At 34.7% G+C, this 7,924-nt stretch overlaps 2 long non-coding RNA genes across 2 annotated transcripts; both read right to left on the bottom strand.

The window, feature by feature from the left end:
- Positions 1 to 365: 365 nt before the first annotated feature.
- Positions 366 to 998, bottom strand: LOC133819284 (uncharacterized). The gene is made up of 3 exons (XR_009886301.1): positions 850 to 998; positions 594 to 678; positions 366 to 412 (listed from the first exon to the last, which is right to left on the bottom strand). It is a non-coding gene; the product is annotated as an uncharacterized LOC133819284 (long non-coding RNA).
- A 1,742-nt stretch (positions 999 to 2,740) lies between these two features.
- LOC133819277 (uncharacterized) lies at positions 2,741 to 3,989 on the bottom strand. The gene is made up of 5 exons (XR_009886300.1): positions 3,795 to 3,989; positions 3,421 to 3,441; positions 3,076 to 3,149; positions 2,896 to 2,986; positions 2,741 to 2,825 (listed from the first exon to the last, which is right to left on the bottom strand). It is a non-coding gene; the product is annotated as an uncharacterized LOC133819277 (long non-coding RNA).
- Positions 3,990 to 7,924: the final 3,935 nt, after the last annotated feature.

Raw genomic sequence — 7,924 nt, 5'->3', positions numbered from 1 at the left:
TATACTCACTTAAGGTGGTGTCTTTGGTGTTATACTTATATGAACTCCTTATTTCATGCTTTTTACTGAGTTATGATAGAGACTGTATTTAGAATATTGTTCTTGTTAATTAGCTATATTGATAAAGTCTAGATATAATATTTACTAGTAGAGTCTAGATATTTTTTTTCTAAGTTTATAAATGGTGGTATATACATATTGTTATTATTATAATTATAATATTTTTATTGAGAAATTTGAGGAGCTAAGCAAACCTAATAGACAGACCTATCATTCGCACCGCAACTAAGGAAGCAATAATTGACATAACTTGTGCAAATGACCTAATCTATATACCAAAGTAAATAGTCTGCTTCTAAGATATTACCTTGAAGCTCCACCATGGCCTTCTTGATCATTGGCTTAAACTTTCCTGAAAGACATGAGATTTCCATAAATTTCAAATAAGAAATGAAACATCAAGAAGGGCAGTGAGCAGAAATTTTCAAATATTTGTCCAAAATTATCCTTGCAAACTTTTATTTACAGATGGCAGAGAACTTTGATGGATGATAATTACTGTCTGAATGCATAAATAAAGGTTACAGTAGTACCATGTCTTCTCTCCACGTCCATTACTGCAGTTAAAGCTGTCCCACTAACGGTCCATTCTTCAACTGGAGCAGCCAAATTCCCCACCTGTATAATGAGGCAGGAAACAATAAAGAGAAAATAGTCCAGTTATTGAACTACAAGAAATTTATTCTCAGGATAACAAAATATAAAATAACTGGAAACAAGAACATACTAGAAAGAAACTATTAGAAAAAGGGTAAAAATGAAGGGGATAGGGGAAAATAAGACACAAACCGATGATATCAATCCAGTTTTCCCACTATGAAGGAGAGCTCATGCACCATAACCCAATGCATAACAATAGGTAGAATCAAAATTAGTTGGCAGACCACATCTTCCTTCATACCTGCACATTGAAAGATAGCAAGGGTGATTTTAACGTCCACATTCCAGCAATTTTAAAGTTTCATTACTTTTCTAACAAATTTATATTTCTAATAATGTGTAGTAAAGCTACGAGACAATTGTGCCCATTGGTATGAGTCAAGGTTGTCAACAAGATCTCGCAAGCAAATCCTCAAACTCAATGAGCTAAATTAAAATGCCATGCGACATTGATAACTGGAATTTGCGACTCAAATTAATGATAGCTATTTGGGGCTTTCAGAAAAATGGCCAGATTTTAAGTTGCATATAAGTCATGTCCCAATTTTTAAATCTTATAGCAATATGTAAATTTAGACAGGCCCACTATAAAAAGTAATATATTTAGTATGTAATTGAAGTTAGTACTTAGTATATCTATCCATAACTAATAGAATTATCTTTATGGATATATTTAATATATACAGAAGCCCTTTAGCTTAAAAAAAGGGCATGCATTAAATTGAAGTGTATAAAAAGAACATCTAATATACTTTCTCAATTAATTTAGGCTAAAGACATTAAATACCCGAAAAATTACATGAACAAAGACATAGATAATATTTACATACTCAAATGATCATTGATTAAAAAATATAATAACCTCCTTTTTTTTTATTAAGAAGAAAGGATAACTTCATTAATCAAACCAACAGTACAATCAATACATCAGTAAAATAGCAACAAGAGGCTAAGCTACAGCCACTCCAAAACAACCAAACACCAGTAATACTACAAACCAGAACACTAACTACAGAGGCTAATAGCAACAAGCCTCACCAAACTAACCAAAACAACAAAAAAACTGAGAAGCTAGCAGACCAACTAAAACTTCAAGCTGTTGCAGCAAACTGAATTATAAATCGATGCTCCTTAGCAGAAAGTTTATGATAATAACCTCCTTTAGTTCAGCTCTTATTCTGTTTTTTTTTTTTTTTAACAAAGAAAACTAAACCATCTTATAGATTTCAATGTTATAATTATTTTACATATTTTGGTTTCTGTAGATGAAATTTGTAAACCCAATAGAGTTACAGATTTCACATATACTCAACACCTATCACTGAATGCAACAAGCATCTTTTTTCTTTGTTTCCTGTACTGGAACCTTTGACTCTCTACTAGGCTCAGAAACCACTGTCTCTGTACTAATACCACTGGTTATAGAAACCTTTGACTTTGTACTACTATTACTACTAGTACTAGCTTCATAAACCTTTGACTCTGTGAATGAGTTTAAATGAATTCATTTCTCTATTTTTCTCAGAGATTGGAGCAATTTTGTATCTCTCAGTACATGATGTCCTTTATTTATTTATTTTTTTGAGTTTTTTCTTTACAGTGGCTCTTTTCATCTACTTTTATTTTTATATATATACATATATTTATCATTCCTACAATGCGAAAAAACATAAAGCTATACACTATTTCCTGAAATTTTCAATCACTTTAACCAACACATTGACTTCAAAAATTTCTCTAGGTATCACTACCAAACCATATTTTAGTCTATGAGTAGCGTCATAATGTTCGAACTAGAGATAGAAAATAAATAAAATATATGTATCACACCATTCAAACATCAATGCATAAAGACTAACAATTAAGAGATATGATAACCATAATGAAATCAATGCACCATGGAACACTTTACGTGAAAGATTCTTAAAATTGCTATTGAGTTGATAACTTCGACATAGTGAATAAACATCCAAAGGAATGAAGCTATGTATAAATATATACAAACACACATATAAATCTACCTCTTTAGTTGTTAATATATTAGCACCCTTGATGTCCCGATGAATTACACCCTGTTCGTGTAGATATACCAAGCCTTCCAAAACCTATATCATAATGATATAATTTAGAAAAGGAGGGGGAAATATAAATCAAACTGCAAGGACTTTGACAAACCTGTGAAATGTAAACCGCAACCAGTGATTCTGGAAAGGGTCCAAATTTATTTGGCTTGATAATGTTTGCTAGTGAGCCATTTTCCACATATCTACAAATTTTAACCGGAGTAAATAATAGGACTTTCCAAAATAAAAGTCACACAATTAAATATCATACACAAGTTTTACATCCACTTACTCAAGAATTATGTGGAGGTGACTCTTAGTCTTTAAGGATCCAAGATATTTCACAATATTTTTGTGGTTCAAATTCTGCAAAAGAGAATAAGGTTTATCAGTCTCTGACCATTCACCTTCTTCCAAGGATGCTAGTTGTAGGATTCAACTCAAGTGAAAGAACATAACAATGAAGTGATAGCTATCCATGGTGTTTAACTAAAATGGAAGTCCTTAGTTTATATCTCAAAAGTTTCATTGCTATGCTGCAAGTTTTGGCATGCATCAACCAATCTTTCTTATTTTTGAGTTCAAAACTGCATAATTAATACACGCTACTTGAGTCATACAAGCAAGATAACAGTACCTTCAGTAAATCTATCTCTTGCTGTAAAGTTACGTGGAAAGGATCCATGGGAAAGCCATCAAAGAGAAAAGAGACTAAGTTAGTAGTCATGCATAGATACTAAAAAATAAACAGTTTATGAAACACTGAAAATAATTAAATGTCAATCATATCTGTATTTGTAAGGACGAAAAGGAAGCAGTTTTTTGAATAGACACCAAACTAGTTCTTCCATTAACACTCGTTTGGTAGTTAAACATTAGAAGAATAACAACTTTTGTATTCCATTTTTAGATTGAAAAATTAACATTACTGGAATCGTAGTTTACTGGCCCTTTCTAGATCACAAAATAAGAGGCCAAATAAAAATTATGTAGAGGCCTACAGTTGTTTACCAATCAATATCAATATCTTCTTCATTTCGATGTAGTAGAAAACTGCCAAAAGGGTGATCAACATTTGGGGCTCCAAAGCAAAACCAACTTGCCGTAGGTTTTAGCTTTCAGCTTTATTTTTTATTATTTGCAATACACGTGGGTAGGAGTACTTCGGAATCAAGTCCTCGTGAAACCTTTAATGCTTAATAATGTTTCAAGCTTTTCAATGTACTAACTTCTTAAAAGCCATATTTTCAAGATCTGTGGTGTTCTGGGAAAATAGTTGTGACATATCAATCTACAACATTCAACCAACAGTTATCAATATTTTCAAGATCTGTGGTGTTCTTTCACAACAGTTATCTTCCTCAAAGTTCAGCTCTTATTCTGTCAACAGCTCTTAGAAGTTCTTTCACAACAGTTATCTTGCATATCAATCTAGTTTCTATCAAAGATGGGTTTTTTATCATATCAATCTACAACATTCAGCCAACAATTTGTATTATCAGTGATGAGAGAAACGAACCTGAGATAGTGGGCGTGAGGCAGAGAAATCATGAGGCAGAGAAGCTCCACTCTGGAGCGTGACTTCGTGAGGTGGAGAAAGAGCTCCACTCTGGAGCGAGTCTTCGTGAGGCAGAGACTTCGTGAGGGCGGAGAGGGCAGAGTGAGTCTTCGTGAGTGAGAGATGGAGGCTGAGAGAAAGGGTAACTTAGAGAAAGGCTGAGAGAAAGGGAATTTGGCAGAAATTCATTTTGGCGCCTGAGTTTTAGTCATATGGCGCCAAAATATGTCTTATTCAGATTCGTGTGTTTTTAATCCCCCACTATTCAGATCCGTGTGTTTTTAACCCCCCACTTAATAATAGCACTTCTAAATATATGCTATTCTTTAATGTAATATATACTAGATATCTATGGCTTGGAATAATTTTGGGATCCCCCTCAGTATATTCGGATGAGTTAATATGGGTAAATTAAAATGAGCATTTAATTTTAATTAAGGTTCTTTTATCAGGCTCCATTTTGGAATAGAGCTACCTACACTGATGTGTGAAAGCCAACCTTGAGTAAGTTGGAACCATGTAACTAGAAATTATGTGGAGGATACACTACCATTGAAAAGGGTTACCATCAGTATAGTGTGATAGTGTCTGTAATGGTTACCAACTACAAAAAGGAGGCTGCAACTGCCAAAAAGGGCAGTGATCCCTAAAAAAAAGGCCAATTCAAGAAAATTCCACAAAGGGACAATGTGCTCTTGCTTTCACTACACACACTAATGTTTGATAAATATAACAAAACTTATTTGTCTCATACCCATATTGATTTGCTCTAATATACTAAGTGGCTGATCCTGAATATTCAGATCCTGATTCTGAACCATCACAAGAAATGTTGCATTAATAATTTATTCTCCTACTTGAAAATATTTCGTTGATTTTTTTTGTTAACAAATTCTTCTCTGAAAACAAGTCATTGCATTAATCTCGTGGTGATTGGCAGCTAGCTTTAGTTTGAATTTTTTTTTTTATATGAATAAATTTTAAAAAAAAAACAAAAAAAAGGAGGGAATTTTTTTTTACAACCGTGTCTTAGTCTTTTTGTGATTTGTCTCAATATTGTTTTTTGGATATATAATATCTTGATCTCTCTAATTAATTGGTGATTCTTGGTCAATTGTGAGTATTTTTTTAAAAAGGAAGGATGATATTTTGTTTTTATGGTTATTGCCATTTATATTTATCACACTTTATTTTGGTTTCCATCTTTCATTCATTGCCTCTCCTATAAACTCCTCATTGTGTTTGCTTCATCCCTCTCACTCCAAAACACTCCTCATTAGCTTCATTTTGTTTTTCTAAAAAAAAGAGAAAAATTGCTCGCGCCAAACACTCCAATCCTCCCAAAGCCAAGAAACCCTCAAAAGAAACTCCACTTGAGAACCCCACAGACTTTCCATCCACCTTCGTACCTCTGTCCACTCCCCCAACCACCTGTCACAAAACCCTCGCACGCAAGTCCACTTTTCCTGTTAACTTTGGGAAATCGCTCGAGATCCTGCCTGTCATGCCTCTATCGAAGAATGTTGCAGGTTCGTCCACTGCAGAAACTGCACCCTCGGCATCTGCAAGCCCTAAATCACTCTCTGCGAAATCAGCTGACAAGGCTGTCAGATCCTCAAACCCACCTGCCAGTGACCAAGTAAGACCTTCTCATTCCCAATCTATTGTGACTAAATCTGTTGAGCTACTCCTGCCAAACAAAGTTCGAAAATGAAGAAAGCCTAGCTTTCAAAAAGGCGCATGTAAAAAAGGCGAGTGTGGTTGGGTCATCCAGATTTAAGCATTCTTCTCTGAAAGAGGTTCACTCATCTTCTCATGAGGAATCTGAAAAAACATCACACCTCTAGCACTGAACTCGAGGATGTGTTTCCTTCAACCATACCACTAGTTGATTCTGATCCCAACTTGAAGGGTGAATCTGATCCATCAAAGAAGGAGTTTTCTTCTTCAGATGCTGAGTTTGAGGAAAGGTGTGGAAAATCCAAGACAAATCCTCTGATTCTGTTGTGCCTACAGACTCCTCTCCTGATGCTACAAAGGGCACTGAAGAAGCCCAGCCAGAGACCTTTTGTGGTTATGTGGATCGGGTAGTGAAGAAATTTTATGAAAATTTAACTGATGATTTCTTGAAATCTGGTTCTCCTTTGTTGGGCAAAGTGTATGTCCGAGGACATTTTTTCTCTTTCACTACTGTTGACATAGCAGCTGCTTTGCAAATTCCCCATGGCATTGAGTCTGAAGTTTTTGATGTGTATGAAGATTTCATCCGGTTCGAGATAGTGGGGCAGAAAGTTACTTGGAACCCAAGCATTGTCATCTCCATTAGCAATCTCACTCACCAATATGCAGTTTTAATGATGTTTGCACTTTCCAATTGGTTGTCTTCTTCAAATCCTGCTATTGTCTCCCAAGATCTTGTTGTGTTGCTATTTAAAATTGGAAAAGGAGTGGCGTTGATCTTGCTTCCCTTATCACGGAGCAAATTATCTCTTTTCGAAGGGGTAAAAAGAAAGGCTTTAATTTAATCTTCCCTCAATTGATTTACAAAGTTTTGGCCACTCAAAAGGGAGTCCTCCTTCCTCATGAGTCAGTTGAAGTTCCATCTCCTGGCCTGACTTTTAGGCCACCTGAATGGAGGGAAACTTCCAAAAAGCAAAAGACAGTGGTTCTGCCTAATGTCTCTATAGGCACGGGTTATGACTCATCAATTCCAAAGGATTTCACTACAAAATTGGATGTTTTGGATACCAAAATCTCTGCGGTCCTTCCTCGTTTTGACACTGTGGATGCTACTCTACAACTCATTCTCCAACAGCTCCAGGCTCTCTCCACCAAGTCTCGTTAATTTTGTTTTATGCACTTCGTTGTTTATGTTTTTGTTGGACTTTGGCCTCTTTCATAGACAAAAAGGGGGAGGGATTGTTGCTTTGTTTGTTAAATTCCTGCTCTGAATCCTACACTTTTAAGGGGAGTTTTATTTTATATTTTTACCAACTATTGACCCTCTGTTTCAAGGAGAGTTGGCTTTTTTTTATTTACCACTGTTAGATTGTGTTTAATTAGATGCATTTCCTTGATCTCTCTAATAGTGTTGTTGCAGGTTTTAAACATGTGTTATTTTTGTCTCTCAAAAAGCCAAAGGGAAAGATTGTAAAATCCTCTTTAATTGGAAAATTAAGAGACAAAAATATTCTAAATTTTTTCCTTATTTTTCTGTAATAAAAACGTGTATGAGCTAGCATTTATTGGTATATTCAAGCTGGAAAAATCTTGGTTAATTCCTTTTATTTCTCCATTGGTTTTAAATGAGTAAATCTAAAAAAAAATAAAAAATTTGATAAAAATATTCCAGCTTGATCTCTGTCGTTTTATTCCTAAGCTTCAGGGATAGGATATTATTTAGGTGATTCAAATCTTGGTCTCCACGAAAATGAACCTGGACTAAATTATGTCCTCGAACGTTTAATCATGAAACATCAGGATCAGGTCTGCATTGACAAAGTCATTATCTGATCTTGCAGGATTTGTGCTGAAGGAAATTCTTAAAGATTTCAAATATTCTCATTTAATATTTGATATCTTT

Source organism: Humulus lupulus, chromosome 1 (assembly GCF_963169125.1).
Source record: "Humulus lupulus chromosome 1, drHumLupu1.1, whole genome shotgun sequence".
Lineage (NCBI taxonomy): Eukaryota > Viridiplantae > Streptophyta > Magnoliopsida > Rosales > Cannabaceae > Humulus > Humulus lupulus.
Note: the sequence above shows the minus strand (reverse complement) of the source record. Positions and strands in the feature narration are given on the sequence as shown.